The following is a 26970-nucleotide window of genomic DNA, read 5'->3' as shown; positions in this document are numbered from 1 at the left end:
CTTGAATTTCTGTGCCTCTTTTTTGGTGACTGCAACAACTTAGAAGCTTCTACTTCGTACAGAGTGGTGCGACCGCAAACGTCATCACGCTGCATTAGTTGCCAGACGATAAATGTAAACGTTTCTGAGAGTAATGCGTCCAATGTGAAGATTTTCAGTTACGTCATTTCGAAAACAAATGTTGAAAACGTTATGTTTTCTGCGGTTTTTACTACGAATTACCACTTCTCGCTTTTTCTCGTGTAATGTGGCTGCCAGAGTTCGGTTCATGCAAAATCTTAAGGTCCTAGGTCAACTACAAGGCAGCAGAGGAAGCCAAAAACTGAATTTTCAAAAACTAAAACTTGAATTTCTTTGCCTCTTTCTTGGTGACTGCAACAACTTAGAAGCTTCTACTTCGTACAGAGTGGTGCGACCGCAAACGTCATCACGCGGCATTAGTTGCCAGACGATAAATGTAAACGTTTCTGAGAGTAATGCGTCCAATGTGAAGATTTTCAGTTACGACGATACGAAAACAAATGTTGAAAACGTTATGTTTTCTGCGGTTTTTACTACGAATTACCACTTCTCGCTTTTTCTCGTGTAATGTGACTGCCAGAGTTCGGTTCATGCAAAATCGTAAGGTCCTAGGTCAACTACAAGGCAGCAAAAGCAGCCTAAAACTGAATTTTCAAAAACTAAAACTAGAATTTCTGTGCCTCTTTCTTGGTGACTGCAACACCTTAGAAGCTTCTACTTCGTACAGAGTGGTGCGACCGCAAGCGTAATCACGTTGCATTAGTTGCCAGACGATAAATGTAAACGTTTCTGAGAGTAATGCGTCCAATGTGAAGATTTTCAGTTACGTCGATACGAAAACAAATGTTGAAAACGTTTTGTTTTCTGCGGTTTTTACTACGAATTACCACTTCTCGCTTTTTCTCTTGTAATGTGGCTGCCAGGGTTCGGTTCATGCAAAATCTTAAGGTCCTAGGTCAACAACAAGGCAGCAAAAGCGGCAAAAAACTGAATTTTCAAAAATTAAAACTTGAATTTCTGTGCCTCTTTCTTGGTGACTGCAACAACTTAGAAGCTTCTACTTCGTACAGAGTGGTGCGACCGCAAACGTAATCACGCTGCATTAGTTGCCAGACGATAAATGTAAACGTTTCTGAGAGTAATGCGTCCAATGTGAAGATTTTCAGTTACGTCGATACGAAAACAAATGTTGAAAACGTTATGTTTTCTGCGGTTTTTACTACGAATTACCACTTCTCGCTTTTTCTTGTGTAATGTGGCTGCCAGAGTTCGGCTCATGCAAAATCGTAATGTCCTAGGTCAACTACAAGGCAGCAAAAGCAGCCAAAAACTGAATTTTCAAAAACTAAAACTTGAATTTCTGTGCCTCTTTCTTGGTGACTGCAACAACTTAGAAGCTTCTACTTCGTACAGAGTGGTGCGACCGCAAACCTCAGCACGCGGCATTAGTTGCCAGACGATAAATGTAAACGTTTCTGAGAATAATGCGTTCAATGTGAAGATTTTGAGTTACGTCGATACGAAAACAAATGATGAAAACGTTATGTTTTCTGCGGCTTTTACTACGAATTACCACTTCTCGCTTTTTCTCGTGTAATGTGGCTGCCAGAGTTCGGTTCATGCAAAATCTTAAGGTCCTAGGTCAACTACAAGGCAGCAAAAGCAGCCAAAAACTGAATTTTCAAAAACTAAAACTTGAATTTCTGTGCCTCTTTCTTGGTGACTGCAACAACTTAGATGCTTCTACTTCGTACAGAGTGGTGAGACCGCAAACGTCATCACGCTGCATTAGTTGCCAGACGATAAATGTAAACGTTTCTGAGAGTAATGCGTCCAATGTGAAGATTTTCAGTTACGTCGATACGAAAACAAATGTTGAAAACGTTATGTTTTCTGCGGTTTTTACAACGAATTACCACTTCTCGCTTTTTCTCGTGTAATGTGGCTGCCAGAGTTCGGTTCATGCAAAATCTTAAGGTCCTAGGTCAACTACAAGGCAGCAAAAGCAGCCAAAAACTGAATTTTCAAAAACTAAAACTTGAATTTCTGTGCCTCTTTTTTGGTGACTGCAACAACTTAGAAGCTTCTACTTCGTACAGAGTGGTGCGACCGCAAACGTCATCACGCTGCATTAGTTGCCAGACGACAAATGTAAACGTTTCTGAGAGTAATGCGTCCAATGTGAAGATTTTCAGTTACGTCATTTCGAAAACAAATGTTGAAAACATTATGTTTTCTGCGGTTTTTACTACGGATTACCACTTCTCGCTTTTTCTCGTGTAATGTGGCTGCAAGAGTTCGGTTCATGAAAAATCTTAAGGACCTAGGTCAACTACAAGGCAGCAAAAGCAGCCAAAAACTGAATTTTCAAAAACTAAAACTTGAATTTCTGTGCCTCTTTCTTGGTGACTGCAACGACTTAGAAGCTTCTACTTCGTACAGAGTGGTGCGACCGCAAACGTCATCACGCTGCATTAGTTGCCAGACGATAAATATAAACTTTTCTGAGAGTAATGCGTCCAATGTGAAGATTTTCAGTTACGTCATTTCGAAAACAAATGTAGAAAACGTTATGTTTTCTGCGGTTTTTACTACGAATTACCACTTCTCGCTTTTTCTCGTGTAATGTGGCTGCCAGAGTTCGGTTCATGCAAAATCTTAAGGTCCTAGGTCAACTACAAGGCAGCAAAGGAAGCCAAAAACTGAATTTTCAAAAACTAAAACTTGAATTTCTTTGCCTCTTTCTTGGTGACTGCAACAACTTAGAAGCTTCTACTTCGTACAGAGTGGTGCGACCGCAAACGTCATCACGCGGCATTAGTTGCCAGACGATAAATGTAAACGTTTCTGAGAGTAATGCGTCCAATGTGAAGATTTTCAGTTATGTCGATACGAAAAAAAATATTGAAAACGTTATGTTTTCTGCGGTTTTTACTACGAATAACCACTTCTCGCTTTTTCTCGTGTAATGTGACTGCCAGAGTTCGGTTCATGCAAAATCGTAAGGTCCTAGGTCAACTACAAGGCAGCAAAAGCAGCCTAAAACTGAATTTTCAAAAACCAAAAACTTGAATTTCTGTGCCTCTTTCTTGGTGACTGCAACACCTTAGAAGCTTCTACTTCGTACAGAGTGGTGCGACCGCAAACGTAATCACGTTGCATTAGTTGCCAGACGATAAATGTAAACGTTTCTGAGAGTAATGCGTCCAATGTGAAGATTTTCAGTAACGTCGATACGAAAACAAATGTTGAAAACGTTATGTTTTCTGCGGTTTTTACTACGAATTACCACTTCTCGCTTTTTCTCTTGTAATGTGGCTGCCAGGGTTCGGTTCATGCATAATCTTAAGGTCCTAGGTCAACTACAAGGCAGCAAAAGCAGCCAAAAACTGAATTTTCAAAAATTAAAACTTGAATTTCTGTGCCTCTTTCTTGGTGACTGCAACAACTTAGAAGCTTCTACTTCGTACAGAGTGGTGCGACCGCAAACGTCATCACGCTGCATTAGTTGCCAGACGATAAATGTAATTGTTTCTGAGAGTAATGCGTCCAAAGTGAAGATTTTCAGTTACGTCGATACTAAAACAAATGTTGAAAACGTTATGTTTTGTGCGGTTTTTACTACGAATTACCACTTCTCGCTTTTTCTCGTGTAATGTGGCTGCCAGAGTTCGGTTCATGCAAAATCTTAAGGTCCTAGGTCAACTACAAGGCAGCAAAAGCAGCCAAAAACTGAATTTTCAAAAACAAAAACTTGAATTTCTGTGCCTCTTTCTTGGTGACTGCAACAACTTAGAAGCTTCTACTTCGTACATAGTGGTGCGACCGCAAACGTAATCACGCTGCATTAGTTGCCAGACGATAAATGTAAACGTTTCTGAGAGTAATGCGTCCAATGTGAAGATTTTCAGTTACGTCGATACGAAAACAAATGTTGAAATCGTTATGTTTTGTGCGGTTTTTACCACGAATTACCACTTCTCGCTTTTTCTTGTGTAATGTGGCTGCCAGAGTTCGGCTCATGCAAAATCTTAAGGTCCTAGGTCAACTACAAGGCAGCAAAAGCAGCCAAAAAGTGAATTTTCAAAAACTAAAACTTGAATTTCTGTGCCTCTTTCTTGGTGACTGCAACAACTTAGAAGCTTCTACTTCGTACAGAGTGGTGCGACCGCAAACCTCAGCACGCGGCATTGGTTGCCAGACGATAAATGTAAACGTTTCTGAGAATAATGCGTTCAATGTGAAGATTTTGAGTTACGTCGATACGAAAACAAATGTTGAAAACGTTATGTTTTCTGCGGCTTTTACTACGAATTACCACTTCTCGCTTTTTCTCGTGTAATGTGGCTGCCAGAGTTCAGTTCATGCAAAATCTTAAGGTCCTAGGTCAACTACAAGGCAGCAAAAGCAGCCAAAAACTGAATTTTCAAAAACTAAAACTTGAATTTCTGTGCCTCTTTCTTGGTGACTGCAACAACTTAGAAGCTTCTACTTCGTACAGAGTGGTGAGACCGCAAACGTCATCACGCTGCGTTAGTTGCCAGACGATAAATGTAAACGTTTCTGAGAGTAATGCGTCCAATGTGAAGATTTTCAGTTACGTCGATACGAAAACAAATGTTGAAAACGTTATGTTTTCTGCGGTTTTTACTACGAATTACCACTTCTCGCTTTCTCTCGTGTAATGTGGCTGCCAGAGGTCGGTTCATGCAAAATCGTAAGGTCCTAGGTCAACTACAAGGCAGCAAAAGCAGCCAAAAACTGAATTTTCAAAAACTAAAACTTGAATTTCTGTGCCTCTTTCTTGGTGACTGCAACAACTTAGAAGCTTCTGCTTCGTACAGAGTGGTGCGACCGCAAACGTCATCACGCTGCATTAGTTGCCAGACGATAAATGTAAACGTTTCTGAGAGTAATGCGTCCAATGTGAAGATTTTCAGTTACGTCGATACGAAAACAAATGTTGAAAACGTTATGTTTTCTGCGGTTTTTACTACGAATTACCACTTCTCGCTTTTTCTCGTGTAATGTGGCTGCCAGAGTTCGGTTCATGCAAAATCTTAAGCTCCTAGGTCAACTACAAGGCAGCAAAAGCAGACAAAAACTCAAATTTCAAAAACTAAAACTTTAATTTCTGTGCCTCTTTCTTGGTGACTGCAACAACGTAGAAGTTTCTACTTCGTACAGAGTGGTGCGACCGCAAACGTCATCACGCGGCGTTAGTTGCCAGACGATAAATGTAAATGTTTCTGAGAGTAATGCGTCCAATGTGAAGATTTTCAGTTACGTCGATACGAAAACAAATGTTGAAAACGTTATGTTTTCTGCGGTTTTTACTACGAATTACCACTTCTCGCTTTTTCTCGTGTAATGTGACTGCCAGAGTTCGGTTCATGCAAAATCTTAAGGTCCTAGGTAAATTACAAGGCAGCAAAAGCAGCCAAAAACTGATTTTCAAAAACTAAAACTTGAATTTCTGTGCCTCTTTCTTGGTGACTGCAACAACTTAGAAGCTTCTACTTCGTACAGAGTGGTGCGACCGCAAACGTAATCACGCTGCATTAGTTGCCAGACGATAAATGTAAACGTTCTGAGAGTAATGCGTCCAATGTGAAGATTTTCAGTTACGTCGATACGAAAACAAATGTTGAAAACGTTATGTTTTCTGCGGTTTTTACTACGAATTACCACTTCTCGCTTTTTCTCGTGTAATGTGGCTGCCAGAGTTCGGTTCATGCAAAATCTTAAGGTCCTAGGTCAACTACAAGGCAGCAAAAGCAGCCAAAAACTGAATTTTAAAAAACTAAAACTTAGATTTCTGTGCCTCTTTCTTGGTGACTGCAACAACTTAGAAGCTTCTACTTCGTACAGAGTGGTGCGACCGCAAACGTCATCACGCTGCATTAGTTGCCAGACGATAAATGTAAACGTTTCTGAGAGTAATGCGTCCAATGTGAAGATTTTCAGTTACGTCGATACGAAAACAAATGTTGAAAACGTAATGTTTTCTGCGGTTTATACTACGAATTACCACTTCTCGCTTTTTCTCGTGTAATGTGGCTGCTAGAGTTCGGTTCATGCAAAATCTTAAGGTCCTAGGTCAACTACAAGGCAGCAAAAGCAGCCAAAAACTGAATTTTCAAAAACTAAAACTTGAATTTCTGTGCCTCTTTCTTGGTGACTGCAACAACTTAGAAGCTTCTACTTCGTACAGAGTGGTGCGACCGCAAACGTAATCACGCTGCATTAGTTGCCAGACGATAAATGTAAACGTTTCTGAGAGTAATGCGTCCAATGTGAACATTTTCAGTTACGTCGATACGAAAACAAATGTTGAAAACGTTATGTTTTGTGCGGTTTTTACTACGAATTACCACTTCTCGCTTTCTCTCATGTAATGTGGCTGCCAGAGTTCGGTTCATGCAAAATCTTAAGGTCCCAGGTCAACTACAAGGCAGCAAAAGCAGCCAAAAACTGAATTTTCAAAAACTAAAACTTGAATTTCTGTGCCTCTTTCTTGGTGACTGCAACAACTTAGAAGCTTCCGCTTCGTACAGAGTGGTGCGACCACAAACGTAATCACGCTGCATTAGTTGCCAGACGATAAATGTAAACGTTTCTGAGAGTAATGCGTCCAATGTGAAGATTTTCAGTTACGTCGATACGAAAACAAATGTTGAAAACGTTATGTTTTCTGCGGTTTTTACTACGAATTACCACTTCTCGCTTTTTCTCGTGTAATGTGGCTGCCAGAGTTCGGTTCATGCAAAATCTTAAGGTCCTAGGTCAACTACAAGGCAGCAAAAGCAGCCAAAAACTGAATTTTCAAAAACTAAAACTTGAAATTCTGTGCCTCTTTCTTGGTGACTGCGACAACTTAGAAGCTTCTACTTCGTACAAAGTGGTGCGACCGCAAACCTCAGCACGCGGCATTAGTTGCCAGACGATAAATGTAAACGTTTCTGAGAATAATGCGTTCAATGTGAAGATTTTCAGTTACGTCGATACGAAAACAAATGTTGAAAACGTTATGTTTTCTGCGGCTTTTACTACGAATTACCACTTCTCGCTTTTTCTCGTGTAATGTGGCTGCCAGAGTTCGGTTCATGCAAAATCGTAAGGTCCTAGGTCAACTACAAGGCAACAAAAGCAGCCAAAAACTGAATTTTCAAAAACTAAAACTTGAATTTCTGTGCCTCTTTCTTGGTGACTGCAACAACTTAGAAGCTTCTACTTCGTACAGAGCGGTGCGACCGCAAACGTCATCACGCCGCATTAGTTGCCAGACGATAAATGTAAACGTTTCTGAGAGTAATGCGTCCAATGTGAAGATTTTCAGTTACGTCGATACGAAAACAAATGTTGAAAACGTTATGTTTTCTGCGGTTTTTACTACGAATTACCACTTCTCGCTTTTTCTCGTGTAATGTGGCTGCCAGAGTTCGGTTCATGCAAAATCTTAAGGTCCTAGGTCAACTACAAGGCAGCAAAAGCAGCCAAAAACTAAATTTTCAAAAACTAAATCCTGAATTTCTGTGCCTCTTTCTTGGTGACTGCAACAACTTAGAAGCTTCTACTTCGTACAGAGTGGTGCGACCGCAAACATCATCATGCTGCTTTAGTTGCCAGACGATAAATGTAAACGTTTCTGAGAGTAATGCGTCCAATGTGAAGATTTTCAGTTACGTGGATACGAAAACAAATGTTGAAAACGTTATGTTTTCTGCGGTTTTTACTACGAATTACCACTTCTCGCTTTTTCTCGTGTAATGTGGCTGCCAGAGTTCGGTTCATGCAAAATCTTAAGGTCCTAGGTCAACTACAAGGCAGCAAAAGCAGCCAAAAACTGAATTTTCAAAAACTAAAACTTGAATTTCTGTACCTCTTTCTTGGTGACTGCAACAACTTAGAAGCTTCTACTTCGTACAGAGTGGTGCGACCGCAAACGTAATCACGCTGCATTAGTTGCCAGACGACAAATGTAAACGTTTCTGAGAGTAATGCGTCCAATGTGAAGATTTTCAGTTACGTCGATACGAAAACAAATGTTGAAAACGTTATGTTTTCTGCGGTTTTTACTACGAATTACCACTTCTCGCTTTTTCCCGTGTAATGTGGCTGCCAGAGTTCGGTTCATGCAAATCTTAAGGTCCTAGGTTAACTACAAGGCAGCAAAAGCAGCCAAAAACTGTATTTTCAAAAACTAAAACTGGAATTTCTGTGCCTCTTTCTTGGTGACTGCAACAACTTAGAAGCTTCTATTTCGTACAGAGTGGTGCGACCGCAAACGTAATCACGCTGCATTAGTTGCCAGACGATAAATGTAAACGTTTCTGAGAGTAATGCGTCCAATGTGAAGATTTTCAGTTACGTCGATACGAAAACAAATGTTGAAAACGTTATGTTTTCTGCGGTTTTTACTACGAATTCCCACTTCTCGCTTTTTCTCGTGTAATGTGGCTGCCAGAGTTCGGTTCATGCAAAATCTTAAGGTCCTAGGTCAACTACAAGGCAGCAAAAGCAGCCAAAAACTGAATTTTCAAAAACTAAAACTTGAATTTCTGTGCCTCTTTCTTGGTGACTGCAACAACTTAGAAGCTTCTACTTCGTACAGAGTGGTGCGACCGCAAACGTCATCACGCTGCATTAGTTGCCAGACGATAAATGTAAACGTTTCTGAGAGTAATGCGTCCTATGTGAAGATTTTCAGTTACGTCGATACGAAAACAAATGTTGAAAACGTTATGTTTTCTGCGGTTTTTACTACGAATTACCACTTCTCGCTTTTTCTCGTGTAATGTGGCTGCCAGAGTTCGGTTCATGCAAAATCTTAAGGTCCTAGGTCAACTACAAGGCAGCAAAAGCAGCCAAAAACTGAATTTTCAAAAACAAAAACTTGAATTTCTGTGCCTCTTTCTTGGTGACTGCAACAACTTAGAAGCTTCTGATTCGTACAGAGTGGTGCGACCGCAAACGTCATCACGCTGCATTAGTTGCCAGACGATAAATGTAAACGTTTCTGAGAGTAATGCGTCCAATGTGAAGATTTTCAGTTACGTCGATACGAAAACAAATGTTGAAAACGTTATGTTTTCTGCGGTTCTTACTACGAATTACCACTTCTCGCTTTTTCTCGTGTAATGTGGCTGCCAGAGTTCGGTTCATGCAAATCTTAAGGTCCTAGGTAAACTACAAGGCAGCAAAAGCAGCCAAAAACTGAATTTTCAAAAACTAAAACTTGAATTTCTGTGCCTCTTTCTTGGTGACTGCAACAACTTAGAAGCTTCTACTTCGTACAGAGTGGTGCGACCGCAAACGTAATCACGCTGCATTAGTTGCCAGACGATAAATGTAAACGTTTCTGAGAGTAATGCGTCCAATGTGAACATTTTCAGTTACGTCGATACGAAAACAAATGTTGAAAACGTTATGTTTTGTGCGGTTTTTACTACGAATTACCACTTCTCGCTTTCTCTCGTGTAATGTGGCTGCCAGAGTTCGGTTCATGCAAAATCTTAAGGTCCCAGGTCAAATACAAGGCAGCAAAAGCAGCCAAAAACTGAATTTTCAAAAACTAAAACTTGAATTTCTGTGCCTCTTTCTTGGTGACTGCAACAACTTAGAAGCTTCCGCTTCGTACAGAGTGGTGCGACCACAAACGTAATCACGCTGCATTAGTTGCCAGACGATAAATGTAAACGTTTCTGAGAGTAATGCGTCCAATGTGAAGATTTTCAGTTACGTCGATACGAAAACAAATGTTGAAAACGTTATGTTTTCTGCGGTTTTTACTGCGAATTACCACTTCTCGCTTTTTCTCGTGTAATGTGGCTGCCAGAGTTCGGTTCATGCAAAATCTTAAGGTCCTAGGTCAACTACAAGGCAGCAAAAGCAGCCAAAAACTGAATTTTCAAAAACTTAAACTTGAAATTCTGTGCCTCTTTCTTGGTGACTGCGACAACTTAGAAGCTTCTACTTCGTACAAAGTGGTGCGACCGCAAACCTCAGCACGCGGCATTAGTTGCCAGACGATAAATGTAAACGTTTCTGAGAATAATGCGTTCAATGTGAAGATTTTCAGTTACGTCGATACGAAAACAAATGTTGAAAACGTTATGTTTTCTGCGGCTTTTACTACGAATTACCACTTCTCGCTTTTTCTCGTGTAATGTGGCTGCCAGAGTTCGGTTCATGCAAAATCGTAAGGTCCTAGGTCAACTACAAGGCAACAAAAGCAGCCAAAAACTGAATTTTCAAAAACTAAAACTTGAATTTCTGTGCCTCTTTCTTGGTGACTGCAACAACTTAGAAGCTTCTACTTCGTACAGAGCGGTGCGACCGCAAACGTCATCACGCTGCATTAGTTGCCAGACGATAAATGTAAACGTTTCTGAGAGTAATGCGTCCAATGTGAAGATTTTCAGTTACGTCGATACGAAAACAAATGTTGAAAACGTTATGTTTTCTGCGGTTTTTACTACGAATTACCACTTCTCGCTTTTTCTCGTGTAATGTGGCTGCCAGAGTTCGGTTCATGCAAAATCTTAAGGTCCTAGGTCAACTACAAGGCAGCAAAAGCAGCCAAAAACTGAATTTTCAAAAACTAAAACTTGAATTTCTGTGCCTCTTTCTTGGTGACTGCAACAACTTAGAAGCTTCTACTTCGTACAGAGTGGTGCGACCGCAAACGTCATCACGCGGCATTAGGTGCCAGACGATAAATGTAAACGTTTCTGAGAGTAATGCGTCCAATGTGAAGATTTTCAGTTACGTCGATACGAAAACAAATGTTGAAAACGTTATGTTTTCTGCGGATTTTACTACGAATTACCACTTCTCGCTTTTTCTCGTGTAATGTGGCTGCCAGAGTTCGGTTCATGCAAAATCTTAAGGTCCTAGGTCAACTACAAGGCAGCAAAAGCAGCCAAAAACTAAATTTTCAAAAACTAAATCCTGAATTTCTGTGCCTCTTTCTTGGTGACTGCAACAACTTAGAAGCTTCTACTTCGTACAGAGTGGTGCGACCGCAAACATCATCATGCTGCTTTAGTTGCCAGACGATAAATGTAAACGTTTCTGAGAGTAATGCGTCCAATGTGAAGATTTTCAGTTACGTCGATACGAAAACAAATGTTGAAAACGTTATGTTTTCTGCGGTTTTTACTACGAATTACCACTTCTCGCTTTTTCTCGTGTAATGTGGCTGCCAGAGTTCGGTTCATGCAAAATCTTAAGGTCCTAGGTCAACTACAAGGCAGCAATAGCAGCCAAAAACTGAATTTTCAAAAACTAAAACTTGAATTTCTGTACCTCTTTCTTGGTGACTGCAACAACTTAGAAGCTTCTACTTCGTACAGAGTGGTGCGACCGCAAACGTAATCACGCTGCATTAGTTGCCAGACGACAAATGTAAACGTTTCTGAGAGTAATGCGTCCAATGTGAAGATTTTCAGTTACGTCGATACGAAAACAAATGTTGAAAACGTTATGTTTTCTGCGGTTTTTACTACGAATTACCACTTCTCGCTTTTTCCCGTGTAATGTGGCTGCCAGAGTTCGGTTCATGCAAATCTTAAGGTCCTAGGTTAACTACAAGGCAGCAAAAGCAGCCAAAAACTGTATTTTCAAAAACTAAAACTTGAATTTCTGTGCCTCTTTCTTGGTGACTGCAACAACTTAGAAGCTTCTATTTCGTACAGAGTGGTGCGACCGCAAACGTAATCACGCTGCATTAGTTGCCAGACGATAAATGTAAACGTTTCTGAGAGTAATGCGTCCAATGTGAAGATTTTCAGTTACGTCGATACGAAAACAAATGTTGAAAACGTTATGTTTTCTGCGGTTTTTACTACGAATTCCCACTTCTCGCTTTTTCTCGTGTAATGTGGCTGCCAGAGTTCGGTTCATGCAAAATCTTAAGGTCCTAGGTCAACTACAAGGCAGCAAAAGCAGCCAAAAACTGAATTTTCAAAAACTAAAACTTGAATTTCTGTGCCTCTTTCTTGGTGACTGCAACAACTTAGAAGCTTCTACTTCGTACAGAGTGGTGCGACCGCAAACGTCATCACGCTGCATTAGTTGCCAGACGATAAATGTAAACGTTTCTGAGAGTAATGCGTCCTATGTGAAGATTTTCAGTTACGTCGATACGAAAACAAATGTTGAAAACGTTATGTTTTCTGCGGTTTTTACTACGAATTACCACTTCTCGCTTTTTCTCGTGTAATGTGGCTGCCAGAGTTCGGTTCATGCAAAATCTTAAGGTCCTAGGTCAACTACAAGGCAGCCAAAGCAGCCAAAAACTGAATTTTCAAAAACAAAAACTTGAATTTCTGTGCCTCTTTCTTGGTGACTGCAACAACTTAGAAGCTTCTGATTCGTACAGAGTGGTGCGACCGCAAACGTCATCACGCTGCATTAGTTGCCAGACGATAAATGAAAACGTTTCTGAGAGTAATGCGTCCAATGTGAAGATTTTCAGTTACGTCGATACGAAAACAAATGTTGAAAACGTTATGTTTTCTGCGGTTCTTACTACGAATTACCACTTCTCGCTTTTTCTCGTGTAATGTGGCTGCCAGAGTTCGGTTCATGCAAATCTTAAGATCCTAGGTAAACTACAAGGCAGCAAAAGCAGCCAAAAACTGAATTTTCAAAAACTAAAACTTGAATTTCTGTGCCTCTTTCTTGGTGACTGCAACAACTTAGAAGCTTCTACTTCGTACAGAGTGGTGCGACCGCAAACGTAATCACGCTGCATTAGTTGCCAGACGATAAATGTAAACGTTTCTGAGAGTAATGCGTCCAATGTGAAGATTTTCAGTTACGTCGATACGAAAACGAATGTTGAAAACGTTATGTTTTTTGCGGTTTTTACTACGAATTACCACTTCTCGCTTTTTCTCGTGTAATGTGGCTGCCAGATTTCGGTTCATGCAAAATCTTAAGGTCCTAGGTCAACTACAAGGCAGCAAAAGCAGCCAAAAACTGAATTTTCAAAAACTAAAACTTGAATTTCTGTGCCTCTTTCTTGGTGACTGCAACAACTTAGAAGCTTCTACTTCGTACAGAGTGGTGCGACCGCAAACGTAATCACGCTGCATTAGTTGCCAGACGATAAATGTAAACGTTTCTGAGAGTAATGCGTCCAATGTGAAGATTTTCAGTTACGTCGATACGAAAACAAATGTTGAAAACGTTGTGTTTTCTGCGGTTTTTACTACGAATTACCACTTCTCGCTTTTTCTCGTGTAATGTGGCTGCCAGAGTTCGGTTCATGCAAAATCTTAAGGTCCTAGGTCAACTACAAGGCAGCAAAAGCAGCCAAGAACTGAATTTTCAAAAACTAAAACTTGAATTTCTGTGCCTCTTTCTTGGTGACTGCAACAACTTAGAAGCTTCTACGTCGTACAGAGTGGTGCGACCGCAAACGTCATCACGCTGCATTAGTTGCCAGACGATAAATGTAAACGTTTCTGAGAGTAATGCGTCCAATGTGAAGATTTTCAGTTACGTCGATACGAAAACAAATGTTGAAAACGTTATGTTTTCTGCGGTTTTTACTACGAATTACCACTTCTCGCTTTTTCTCGTGTAATGTGGCTGCCAGAGTTCGGTTCATGCAAAATCTTAAGGTCCTAGGTCAACTACAAGGCAGCAAAAGCAGCCAAAAACTGAATTTTCAAAAACTAAAACTTGAATTTCTGTGCCTCTTTCTTGGTGACTGCAACAACTTAGAAGCTTCTACTTCGTACAGAGTGGTGCGACCGCAAACGTAATCACGCTGCATTAGTTGCCAGACGATAAATGTAAACGTTTCTGAGAGTAATGCGTCCAATGTGAAGATTTTCAGTTACGTCGATACGAAAACAAATGTTGAAAACGTTATGTTTTCTGCGGTTTTTACTACGAATTACCACTTCTCGCTTTTTCTCGTGTAATGTGGCTGCCAGAGTTCGGTTCATGCAAAATCTTAAGGTCCTAGGTCAACTACAAGGTAGCAAAAGCAGCCAAGAACTGAAACTTCAAATACTAAAACTTGAATTTCTGTGCCTCTTTCTTGGTGACTGCAACAACGTAGAAGCTTCTACTTCGTACAGAGTGGTGCGACCGCAAACGTAATGACGCTGCATTAGTTGCCAGACGATATATGTAAACTTTTCTGAGAGTAATGCGTCCAATGTGAAGATTTTCAGTTACGTCGATACGAAAACAAACGTTGAAAACGTTATGTTTTCTGCGGTTTTTACTACGAATTACCACTTCTCGCTTTTTCTCGTGTAATGTGGCTGCCAGAGTTCGGTTCATGCAAAATGTTAAGGTCCTAGGTCAGCTACAAGGCAGCAAAAGCAGACAAAAACTGAATTTTCAAAAACTAAAACTTGAATTTCTGTGCCTCTTTCTTGGTGACTGCAACAACTTAGAAGCTTCTACTTCGTACAGAGTGGTGCGACCGCAAACGTCATCACGCTGCATTAGTTGCCAGACGATAAACGTAAACGTTTCTGAGGGTAATGCGTCCAATGTGAAGATTTTCAGTTACGTCGATACGAAAACAAATGTTGAAAACGTTATGTTTTCTGCGGTTTTTACTACGAATTACCACTTCTCGCTTTTTCTCGTGTAATGTGGCTGCCAGAGTTCGGTTCATGCAAAATCTTAAGGTCCTAGGTCAACAACAAGGCAGCAAAAGCAGCCAAAAACTGAATTTTCAAAAACTAAAACTTGAATTTCTGTGCCTCTTTCTTGGTGACTGCAACAACTTAGAAGCTTCTACTTCGTACAGAGTGGTGCGACCGCAAACGTAATCACGCAGCATTTGTTGCCAGACAATAAATGTAAACGTTTCTGAGAGTAATGCGTCCAATGTGAAGATTTTCAGTTACGTCATTTCGAAAACAAATGTTAAAAACGTTATGTTTTCTGCGGTTTTCACTACGAATTACCACTTCTCGCTTTTTCTCGTGTAATGTGGCTGCCAGAGTTCGGTTCATGTAAAATCTTAAGGTCCTAGGTCAACTACAAGGCAGCAAAAGCAGCCAAAAACTGAATTTTCAAAAACTAAAACTTGAATTTCTGTGCCTCTTTCTTGGTGACTGCAACAACTTAGAAGCTTCTACTTCGTACAGAGTGGTGCGATCGCAAAGTCATCACGCGGCATTAGTTGCCAGACGATAAATGTAAACGTTTCTGAGAGTAATGCGTCCAATGTGAAGATTTTCAGTTACGTCGATACGAAAACAAATGTTGAAAACGTTATGTTTTCTGCGGTTTTTACTACGAATTACCACTTCTCGCTTTTTCTCGTGTAATGTGGCTGCCAGAGTTCGGTTCATGCAAAATCTTAAGGTCCTAGGTCAACTACAAAGCAGCAAAAGCAGCCAAAAACTGAATTTTCAAAAACTAAAACATGAATCTCTGTGCCTCTTTCTTGGTGACTGCAACAACTTAGAAGCTTCTACTTCGTACAGAGTGGTGCGACCGCAAACGTAATCACGCTGCATTAGTTGCCAGACGATAAATGTAAACGTTTCTGAGAGTAATGCGTCAAATGTGATGATTTTCAGTTACGTCGATACGAAAACAAATGTTGAAAACGTTATGTTTTCTGCGGTTTTTACTACGAATTACCACTTCTCGCTTTTTCTCGTGTAATGTGGCTGCCAGAGTTCGGTTCATGAAAAATCTTAAGGTCCTAGGTCAACAACAAGGCAGCAAAAGCAGCCAAATACTGAATTTTCAAAAACTAAAACTTGAATTTCTGTGCCTCTTTCTTGGTGACTGCAACAACTTAGAAGCTTCTACTTCGTACAGAGTGGTGCGACCGCAAACGTAATCACGCAGCATTTGTTGCCAGACAATAAATGTAAACGTTTCTGAGAGTAATGCGTCCAATGTGAAGATTTTCAGTTACGTCATTTAGAAAACAAATGTTAAAAACGTTATGTTTTCTGCGGTTTTTACTACGAATTACCACTTCTCGCTTTTTCTCGTGTAATGTGGCTGCCAGAGTTCGGTTCATGTAAAATCTTAAGGTCCTAGGTCAACTACAAGGCAGCAAAAGCAGCCAAAAACTGAATTTTCAAAAACTAAAACTTGAATTTCTGTGCCTCTTTCTTGGTGACTGCAACAACTTAGAAGCTTCTACTTCGTACAGAGTGGTGCGATCGCAAACGTCATCACGCGGCATTAGTTGCCAGACGATAAATGTAAACGTTTCTGAGAGTAATGCGTCCAATGTGAAGATTTTCAGTTACGTCGATACGAAAACAAATGTTGAAAACGTTATGTTTTCTGCGGTTTTTACTACGAATTACCACTTCTCGCTTTTTCTCGTGTAATGTGGCTGCCAGAGTTCGGTTCATGCAAAATCTTAAGGTCCTAGGTCAACTACAAGGCAGCAAAAGCAGCCAAAAACTGAATTTTCAAAAACTAAAACATGAATCTCTGTGCCTCTTTCTTGGTGACTGCAACAACTTAGAAGCTTCTACTTCGTACAGAGTGGTGCGACCGCAAACGTAATCACGCTGCATTAGTTGCCAGACGATAAATGTAAACGTTTCTGAGAGTAATGCGTCCAATGTGAAGATTTTCAGTTACGTCGATACGAAAACAAATGTTGAAAACGTTATGTTTTCTGCGGTTTTTACTACGAATTACCACTTCTCGCTTTTTCTCGTGTAATGTGGCTGCCAGAGTTCGGTTCATGCAAAATCTTAAGGTCCTAGGTCAACTACAAGGCAGCAAAAGCAGCCAAAAACTGAATTTTCAAAAACTAAAACTTGAATTTCTGTGCCTCTTTCTTGGTGACTGCAACAACTTAGAAGCTTCTACTTCGTACAGAGTGGTGCGACCGCAAACGTAATCACGCTGCATTAGTTGCCAGACGATAAATGTAAACGTTTCTGAGAGTAATGCGTCCAATGTGAAGATTTTCAGTTACGTCGATACGAAAACAAATGTTGAAAACCTTATGTTTTCTGCGGTTTTTACTACGAATTACCACTTCTCGCTTTTTCTCGTGTAATGTGGCTGCCAGAGTTCGGTTCAAGCAAAATCTTAAGGTCCTAGGTCAACTACAAGGCAGCAAAAGCAGCCAAAAACTGAATTTTCAAAAACTAAAACTTGAATTTCTGTGCCTCTTTCTTGGTGACTGCAACAACTTAGAAGCTTCTACTTCGTACAGAGTGGTGCGACCGCAAACGTCATCACGCTGCATTAGTTGCCAGACGATAAATGTAAACGTTTCTGAGAGTAATGCGTCCAATGTGAAGATTTTCAGTTACGTCATTTCGAAAACAAATGTTGAAAACGTTATGTTTTCTGCGGTTTTTACTACGAATTACCACTTCTCGCTTTTTCTCGTGTAATGTGGCTGCCAGAGTTCGGTTCATGCAAAATCTTAAGGTCCTAGGTCATCTACAAGGCAGCAAACGCAGCCAAAAACTGAATTTTCAAAAACTAAAACTTGAATTTCTGTGCCTCTTTCTTGGTGACTGCAACAACTTAGAAGCTTCTACTTCGTACAGAGTGGTGCGACCGCAAACGTCATCACGCGGCATTAGTTGCCAGACGATAAATGTAAACGTTTCTGAGAGTAATGCGCCCAATGTGAATATTTTCAGTTACGTCGATACGAAAACAAATGTTGAAAACGTTATGTTTTCTGCGGTTTTTACTACGAATTACCACTTCTCGCTTTTTGTCGTGTAATGTGGCTGCCAGAGTTCGGTTCATGCAAAATCTTAAGGTTCTAGGTCAACTACAAGGTAGCAAAAGCAGCCAAGAACTGAATTTTCAAAAACTAAAACTTGAATTTCTGTGCCTCTTTCTTGGTGACTGCAACAACTTAGAAGCTTCTACTTCGTACACAGTGGTGCGACCGCAAACGTCATCACGCTGCATTAGTTGCCAGACGATAAATGTAAACGTTTCTGAGAGTAATGCGTCCAATGTGAAGATTTTCAGTTATGTCGATACGTAAAACAAATGTTGAAAACGTTATGTTTTCTGCGGTTTTTACTACGAATTACCACTTCTCGCTTTTTCTCGTGTAATGTGGCTGCCAGAGTTCGGTTCATGCAAAATCTTAAGGTCCTAGGTCAACTACAAGGCAGCAAAAGCAGCCAAAAACTGAATTTTCAAAAACTAAAACTTGAATTTCTGTGCCTCTTTCTTGGTGACTGCAACAACTTAGAAGCTTCTACTTCGTACAGAGTGGTGCGACCGCAAACGTAATCACGCTGCATTAGTTGCCAGACGATAAATGTAAACGTTTCTGAGAGTAATGCGTCCAATGTGAAGATTTTCAGTTACGTCGATACGAAAACAAATGTTGAAAACCTTATGTTTTCTGCGGTTTTTACTACGAATTACCACTTCTCGCTTTTTCTCGTGTAATGTGGCTGCCAGAGTTCGGTTCAAGCAAAATCTTAAGGTCCTAGGTCAACTACAAGGCAGCAAAAGCAGCCAAAAACTGAATTTTCAAAAACTAAAACTTGAATTTCTGTGCCTCTTTCTTGGTGACTGCAACAACTTAGAAGCTTCTACTTCGTACAGAGTGGTGCGACCGCAAACGTCATCACGCTGCATTAGTTGCCAGACGATAAATGTAAACGTTTCTGAGAGTAATGCGTCCAATGTGAAGATTTTCAGTTACGTCATTTCGAAAACAAATGTTGAAAACGTTATGTTTTCTGCGGTTTTTACTACGAATTACCACTTCTCGCTTTTTCTCGTGTAATGTGGCTGCCAGAGTTCGGTTCATGCAAAATCTTAAGGTCCTAGGTCATCTACAAGGCAGCAAACGCAGCCAAAAACTGAATTTTCAAAAACTAAAACTTGAATTTCTGTGCCTCTTTCTTGGTGACTGCAACAACTTAGAAGCTTCTACTTCGTACAGAGTGGTGCGACCGCAAACGTCATCACGCGGCATTAGTTGCCAGACGATAAATGTAAACGTTTCTGAGAGTAATGCGCCCAATGTGAATATTTTCAGTTACGTCGATACGAAAACAAATGTTGAAAACGTTATGTTTTCTGCGGTTTTTACTACGAATTACCACTTCTCGCTTTTTGTCGTGTAATGTGGCTGCCAGAGTTCGGTTCATGCAAAATCTTAAGGTTCTAGGTCAACTACAAGGTAGCAAAAGCAGCCAAGAACTGAATTTTCAAAAACTAAAACTTGAATTTCTGTGCATCTTTCTTGGTGACTGCAACAACTTAGAAGCTTCTACTTCGTACAGAGTGGTGCGACCGCAAACGTAATCACGCTGCATTTGTTCCCAGACGATAAATGTAAACGTTTCTGAGAGTAATGCGTCCAATGTGAAGTTTTTCAGTTATGTCGATACGAAAACAAACGTTGAAAACGTTATGTTTTCTGCGGTTTTTACTACGAATTACCACTTCTCGCTTTTTCTCGTGTACTGTGGCTGCCAGAGTTCGGTTCATGCAAAATCTTAAGGTCCTAGGTCAACTACAAGGCAGCAAAAGCAGCCAAAAACTGAATTTTCAAAAACTAAAACTTGAATTTCTGTGCCTCTTTCTTGGTGACTGCAACAACTTAGAAGCTTCTACTTCGTACACAGTGGTGCGACCGCAAACGTCATCACGCTGCATTAGTTGCCAGACGATAAATGTAAACGTTTCTGAGAGTAATGCGTCCAATGTGAAGATTTTCAGTTATGTCGATACGTAAAACAAATGTTGAAAACGTTATGTTTTCTGCGGTTTTTACTACGAATTACCACTTCTCGCTTTTTCTCGTGTAATGTGGCTGCCAGAGTTCGGTTCATGCAAAATCTTAAGGTCCTAGGTCAACTACAAGGCAGCAAAAGCAGCCAAAAACTGAATTTTCAAAAACTAAAACTTGAATTTCTGTGCCTCTTTCTTGGTGACTGCAACAACTTAGAAGCTTCTACTTCGTACAGAGTGGTGCGACCGCAAACGTAATCACGCTGCATTAGTTGCCAGACAATAAATGTAAACGTTTCTGAGAGTAATGCGTCCAATGTGAAGATTTTCAGTTGCGTCGATACGAAAACAAATGTTGAAAACGTTATGTTTTCTGCGGTTTTTACTACGAATTACCACTTCTCGCTTTTTCTCGTGTAATGTGGCTGACAGAGTTCGGTTCATGCAAAATCTTAAGGTCCTAGGTCAACTACAAGGCAGCAAAAGCAGCCAAAAACTGAATTTTCAAAAACTAAAACTTGAATTTCTGTGCCTCTATCTTGGTGACTGCAACAACTTAGAAGCTTCTACTTCGTACAGAGTGGTGCGACCGCAAACGTCATCACGCTGCATTAGTTGCCAGACGATAAACGTAAACGTTTCTGAGAGTAATGCGTCCAATGTGAAGATTTTCAGTTACGTCGATACGAAAACAAATGTTGAAAACGTTATGTTTTCTGCGGTTTTTACTACGAATTACCACTTCTCGCTTTTTCTCGTGTAATGTGGCTGCCAGAGTTCGGTTCATGCAAAATCTTAAGGTCCTAGGTCAACAACAAGGCAGCAAAAGCAGCCAAAAACTGAATTTTCAAAAACTAAAACTTGAATTTCTTTGCCTCTTTCTTGGTGACTGCAACAACTTAGAAGCTTCTACTTCGTACAGAGTGGTGCGACCGCAAACGTAATCACGCTGCATTTGTTGCCAGACAATAAATGTAAACGTTTCTGAGAGTAATTCGGCCAATGTGAAGATTTTCAGTTACGTCATTTCGAAAACAAATGTTAAAAACGTTATGTTTTCTGCGGTTTTTACTACGAATTACCACTTCTCGCTTTTTCTCGTGTAATGTGGCTGCCAGAGTTCGGTTCATGTAAAATCTTAAGGTCCTAGGTCAACTACAAGGCAGCAAAAGCAGCCAAAAACTGAATTTTCAAAAACTAAAACTTGAATTTCTGTGCCTCTTTCATGGTGACTGCAACAACTTAGAAGCTTCTACTTCGTACAGAGTGGTGCGATCGCAAACGTCATCACGCGGCATTAGTTGCCAGACGATAAATGTAAACGTTTCTGAGAGTAATGCGTCCAATGTGAAGATTTTCAGTTACGTCGATACGAAAACAAATGTTGAAAACGTTATGTTTTCTGCGGTTTTTACTACGAATTACCACTTCTCGCCTTTTCTCGTGTAATGTGGCTGCCAGAGTTCGGTTCATGCAAAATCTTAAGGTCCTAGGTCAACTACAAGGCAGCAAAAGCAGCCAAAATCTGAATTTTCAAAAACTAAAACATGAATCTCTGTGCCTCTTTCTTGGTGACTGCAACAACTTAGAAGCTTCTACTTCGTACAGAGTGGTGCGACCGCAAACGTAATCACGCTGCATTAGTTGCCAGACGATAAATGTAAACGTTTCTGAGAGTAATGCGTCCAATGTGAAGATTTTCAGTTACGTCGATACGAAAACAAACGTTGAAAACGTTATGTTTTCTGCGGTTTTTACTACGAATTACCACTTCTCGCTTTTTCTCGTGTAATGTGGCTGCCAGAGTTCGGTTCATGCAAAATCTTAAGGTCCTAGGTCAACTACAAGGCAGCAAAAGCAGCCAAAAACTGAATTTTCAAAAACTAAAACTTGAATTTCTGTGCCTCTTTCTTGGTGACTGCAACAACTTAGAAGCTTCTACTTCGTACAGAGTGGTGCGACCGCAAACGTCATCACGCTGCATTAGTTGCCAGACGATAAATGTAAACGTTTCTGAGAGTAATGCGTCCAATGTAATGATTTTCAGTTACGTCGATACGAAAACGAATGTTGAAAACGTTATGTTTTTTGCGGTTTTTACTACGAATTACCACTTCTCGCTTTTTCTCGTGTAATGTGGCTGCCAGAGTTCGGTTCATGCAAAATCTTAAGGTCCTAGGTCAACTACAAGGCAGCAAAAGCAGCCAAAAACTGAATTTTCAAAAACTAAAACTTGAATTTCTGTGCCTCTTTCTTGGTGACTGCAACAACTTAGAAGCTTCTACTTCGTACAGAGTGGTGCGACCGCAAACGTAATCACGCTGCATTAGTTGCCAGACGATAAATGTAAACGTTTCTGAGAGTAATGCGTCCAATGTGAATATTTTCAGTTACGTCGATACGAAAACGAATGTTGAAAACGTTATGTTTTTTGCGGTTTTTACTACGAATTACCACTTCTCGCTTTTTCTCGTGTAATGTGGCTGCCAGAGTTCGGTTCATGCAAAATCTTAAGGTCCTAGGTCAACTACAAGGCAGCAAAAGCAGCCAAAAACTGAATTTTCAAAAACTAAAACTTGAATTTCTGTGCCTCTTTCTTGGTGACTGCAACAACTTAGAAGCTTCTACTTCGTACAGAGTGGTGCGACCGCAAACGTAATCACGCTGCATTAGTTGCCAGACGATAAATGTAAACGTTTCTGAGAGTAATGCGTCCAATGTGAAGATTTTCAGTTACGTCGATACGAAAACAAATGTTGAAAACGTTATGTTTTCTGCGGTTTTTACTACGAATTACCACTTCTCACTTTTTCTCGTGTAATGTGGCTGCCAGAGTTCGGTTCATGCAAAATCTTAAGGTCCTAGGTCAACAACAAGGCAGCAAAAGCAGCCAAAAACTGAATTTTCAAAACCTAAAACTTGAATTTCTTTGCCTCTTTCTTGGTGACTGCAACAACTTAGAAGCTTCTACTTCGTACAGAGTGGTGCGACCGCAAACGTAATCACGCTGCATTTGTTGCCAGACAATAAATGTAAACGTTTCTGAGAGTAATTCGGCCAATGTGAAGATTTTCAGTTACGTCATTTCGAAAACAAATGTTAAAAACGTTATGTTTTCTGCGGTTTTTACTACGAATTACCACTTCTCGCTTTTTCTCGTGTAATGTGGCTGCCAGAGTTCGGTTCATGTAAAATCTTAAGGTCCTAGGTCAACTACAAGGCAGCAAAAGCAGCCAAAAACTGAATTTTCAAAAACTAAAACTTGAATTTCTGTGCCTCTTTCATGGTGACTGCAACAACTTAGAAGCTTCTACTTCGTACAGAGTGGTGCGATCGCAAACGTCATCACGCGGCATTAGTTGCCAGACGATAAATGTAAACGTTTCTGAGAGTAATGCGTCCAATGTGAAGATTTTCAGTTACGTCGATACGAAAACAAATGTTGAAAACGTTATGTTTTCTGCGGTTTTTACTACGAATTACCACTTCTCGCCTTTTCTCGTGTAATGTGGCTGCCAGAGTTCGGTTCATGCAAAATCTTAAGGTCCTAGGTCAACTACAAGGCAGCAAAAGCAGCCAAAATCTGAATTTTCAAAAACTAAAACATGAATCTCTGTGCCTCTTTCTTGGTGACTGCAACAACTTAGAAGCTTCTACTTCGTACAGAGTGGTGCGACCGCAAACGTAATCACGCTGCATTAGTTGCCAGACGATAAATGTAAACGTTTCTGAGAGTAATGCGTCCAATGTGATGATTTTCAGTTACGTCGATACGAAAACAAATGTTGAAAATGTTATGTTTTCTGCGGTTTTTACTACGAATTACCACTTCTCGCTTTTTCTCGTGTAATGTGGCTGCCAAAGTTTGGTTCATGCAAAATCTTAAGGTCCTAGGTCAACTACAAGGCAGCATAAGCAGCCAAAAACTGAATTTTCAAAAAGTAGAACTTGAATTTCTGTGCCTCTTTCTTGGTGACTGCAACAACTTAGAAGCTTCTACTTCGTACAGAGTGGTGCGACCGCAAACGTCATCACGCGGCATTAGTTGCCAGACGATAAATGTAAACGTTTCTGAGAGTAATGCGTCCAATGTGAAGATTTTCAGTTACGTCGATACGAAAACGAATGTTGAAAACGTTATGTTTTTTGCGGTTTTTACTACGAATTACCACTTCTCGCTTTTTCTCGTGTAATGTGGCTGCCAGAGTTCGGTTCATGCAAAATCTTAAGGTCCTAGGTCAACTACAAGGCAGCAAAAGCAGCCAAAAACTGAATTTTCAAAAACTAAAACTTGAATTTCTGTGCCTCTTTCTTGGTGACTGCAACAACTTAGAAGCTTCTACTTCGTACAGAGTGGTGCGACCGCAAACGTAATCACGCTGCATTAGTTGCCAGACGATAAATGTAAACGTTTCTGAGAGTAATGCGTCCAATGTGAAGATTTTCAGTTACGTCGATACGAAAACAAATGTTGAAAACGTTATGTTTTCTGCGGTTTTTACTACGAATTACCACTTCTCGCTTTTTCTCGTGTAATGTGGCTGCCAGAGTTCGGTTCAAGCAAAATCTTAAGGTCCTAGGTCAAATACAAGGCAGCAAAAGCAGCCAAAAACTGAATTTTCAAAAACTAAGACTTGAATTTCTGTGCCTCTTTCTTGGTGACTGCAACAACTTAGAAGCTTCTACTTCGTACAGAGTGGTGCGACCGCAAACGTCATCACGCTGCATTAGTTGCCAGACGATAAATGTAAACGTTTCTGAGAGTAATGCGTCCAATGTGAAGATTTTCAGTTACGTCATTTCGAAAACAAATGTTGAAAACGTTATGTTTTCTGCGGTTTTTACTACGAATTACCACTTCTCGCTTTTTCTCGTGTAATGTGGCTGCCAGAGTTCGGTTCATGCAAAATCTTAAGGTCCTAGGTCAACTACAAGGCAGCAAAAGCAGCCAAAAACTGAATTTTCAAAAACTAAAACTTGAATTTCTGTGCCTCTTTCTTGGTGACTGCAACAACTTAGAAGCTTCTACTTCGTACAGAGTGGTGCGACCGCAAACGTCATCACGCGGCATTAGTTGCCAGACGATAAATGTAAACGTTTCTGAGAGTAATGCGTCCAATGTGAAGATTTTCAGTTACGTCATTTCGAAAACAAATGTTGAAAACGTTATGTTTTCTGCGGTTTTTACTACGAATTACCACTTCTCGCTTTTTCTCGTGTAATGTGGCTGACAGAGTTCGGTTCATGCAAAATCTTAAGGTCCTAGGTCAACTACACGGCAGCAAAAGCAGCCAAAAACTGAATTTTCAAAAACTAAAACTTGAATTTCTGTGCCTCTTCCTTGGTGACTGCAACAACTTAGAAGCTTCTACTTCGTACACAGTGGTGCGAAAGCAAACGTCATCACGCTGCAATAGCTGCCAGACGATAAATGTAAACGTTTCTGAGAGTAATGCGTCCAATGTGAAGATTTTCAGTTATGTCGATACGAAAACAAATGTTGAAAACGTTATGTTTTCTGCGGTTTTTACTACGAATTACCACTTCTCGCTTTTTCTCGTGTAATGTGGCTGCCAGAGTTCGGTTCATGCAAAATCTTAAGGTCCTAGGTCAACTACAAGGCAGCAAAGGCAGCCAAAAACTGAATTTTCAAAAACTAAAACTTGAATTTCTGTGCCCCTTTCTTGGTGACTGCAACAACTTAGAAGCTTCTACTTCGTACAGAGTGGTGCGACCGTAAACGTAATCACGCTGCATTAGTTGCCAGACAATAAATGTAAACGTTTCTGAGAGGAATGCGTCCAATGTGAAGATTTTCAGTTGCGTCGATACGAAAACAAATGTTGAAAACGTTATGTTTTCTGCGGTTTTTACTACGAATTACCACTTCTCGCCTTTTTTCGTGTAATGTGGCTGCCAGAGTTCGGTTCATGCAAAATCTTAAGGTCCTAGGTCAAATACAAGGCAGCAAAAGCAGCCAAAAACTGAATTTTCAAAAACTAAAACTTGAATTTCTGTGCCTCTTTCTTGGTGACTGCAACAACTTAGAAGCTTCTACTTCGTACAGAGTGGTGCGACCGCAAACGTAATCACGCTGCATTAGTTGCCAGACGATAAATGTAAACGTTTCTGAGAGTAATGCGTCCAATGTGAAGATTTTCAGTTACGTCGATACGAAAACAATGTAGAAAACGTTATGTTTTCTGCGGTTTTTACTACGAATTACCACTTCTCGCTTTTTCTCGTGTAATGTGGCTGCCAGAGTTCGGTTCATGCAAAATCTTAAGGTCCTAGGTCAACTACAAGGCAGCAAAAGCAGCCAAAAACTGAATTTTCAAAAACTAAAACTTGAATTTCTGTGCCTCTATCTTGGTGACTGCAACAACTTAGAAGCTTCTACTTCGTACAGAGTGGCGCGACCGCAAACGTCATCACGCGGCATTAGTTGCCAGACGATAAATGTAAGCGTTTCTGAGAGTAATGCGTCCAATGTGAAGATTTTCAGTTACGTCATTTCGAAAACAAATGTTGAAAACGTTATGTTTTCTGCGGTTTTTACTACGAATTAACACTTCTCGCTTTTTCTCGTGTAATGTGGCTGCCAGAGTTCGGTTCATGCAAAATCTTAAGGACCTAGGTCAACTACAAGGCAGCAAAAGCAGCCAAAAACTGAATTTTCAAAAACTAAAACTTGAATTTCTGTGCCTCTTTCTTGGTGACTGCAACAACTTAGAAGCTTCTACTTCGTACAGAGTGGTGCGACCGCAAACGTCATCACGCGGCATTAGCTGCCAGACGATAAATGTAAACGTTTCTGAGAGTAATGCGTCCAATGTGAAGATTTTCAGTTACGTCGATACGAAAACAATGTAGAAAACGTTATGTTTTCTGCGGTTTTTACTACGAATTACCACTTCTCGCTTTTTCTCGTGTAATGTGGCTGCCAGAGTTCGGTTCATGCAAAATCTTAAGGTCCTAGGTCAACTACAAGGCAGCAAAAGCAGCCTAAAACTGAATTTTCAAAAACTAAAACTTGAATTTCTGTGCCTCTATCTTGGTGACTGCAACAACATAGAAGCTTCTAATTCGTAGAGAGTGGTGCGACCGCAAACGTCATCACGCGGCATTAGTTGCCAGACGATAAATGTAAACGTTTCTGAAAGTAATGCGTCCAATGTGAAGATTTTCAGTTACGTCATTTCGAAAACAAATGTAGAAAACGTTATGTTTTCTGCGGTTTTTACTACGAATTAC

This window comes from Schistocerca serialis, chromosome 12, assembly GCF_023864345.2.
Source record: "Schistocerca serialis cubense isolate TAMUIC-IGC-003099 chromosome 12, iqSchSeri2.2, whole genome shotgun sequence".
NCBI lineage: Eukaryota > Metazoa > Arthropoda > Insecta > Orthoptera > Acrididae > Schistocerca > Schistocerca serialis.
Note: the sequence above shows the minus strand (reverse complement) of the source record.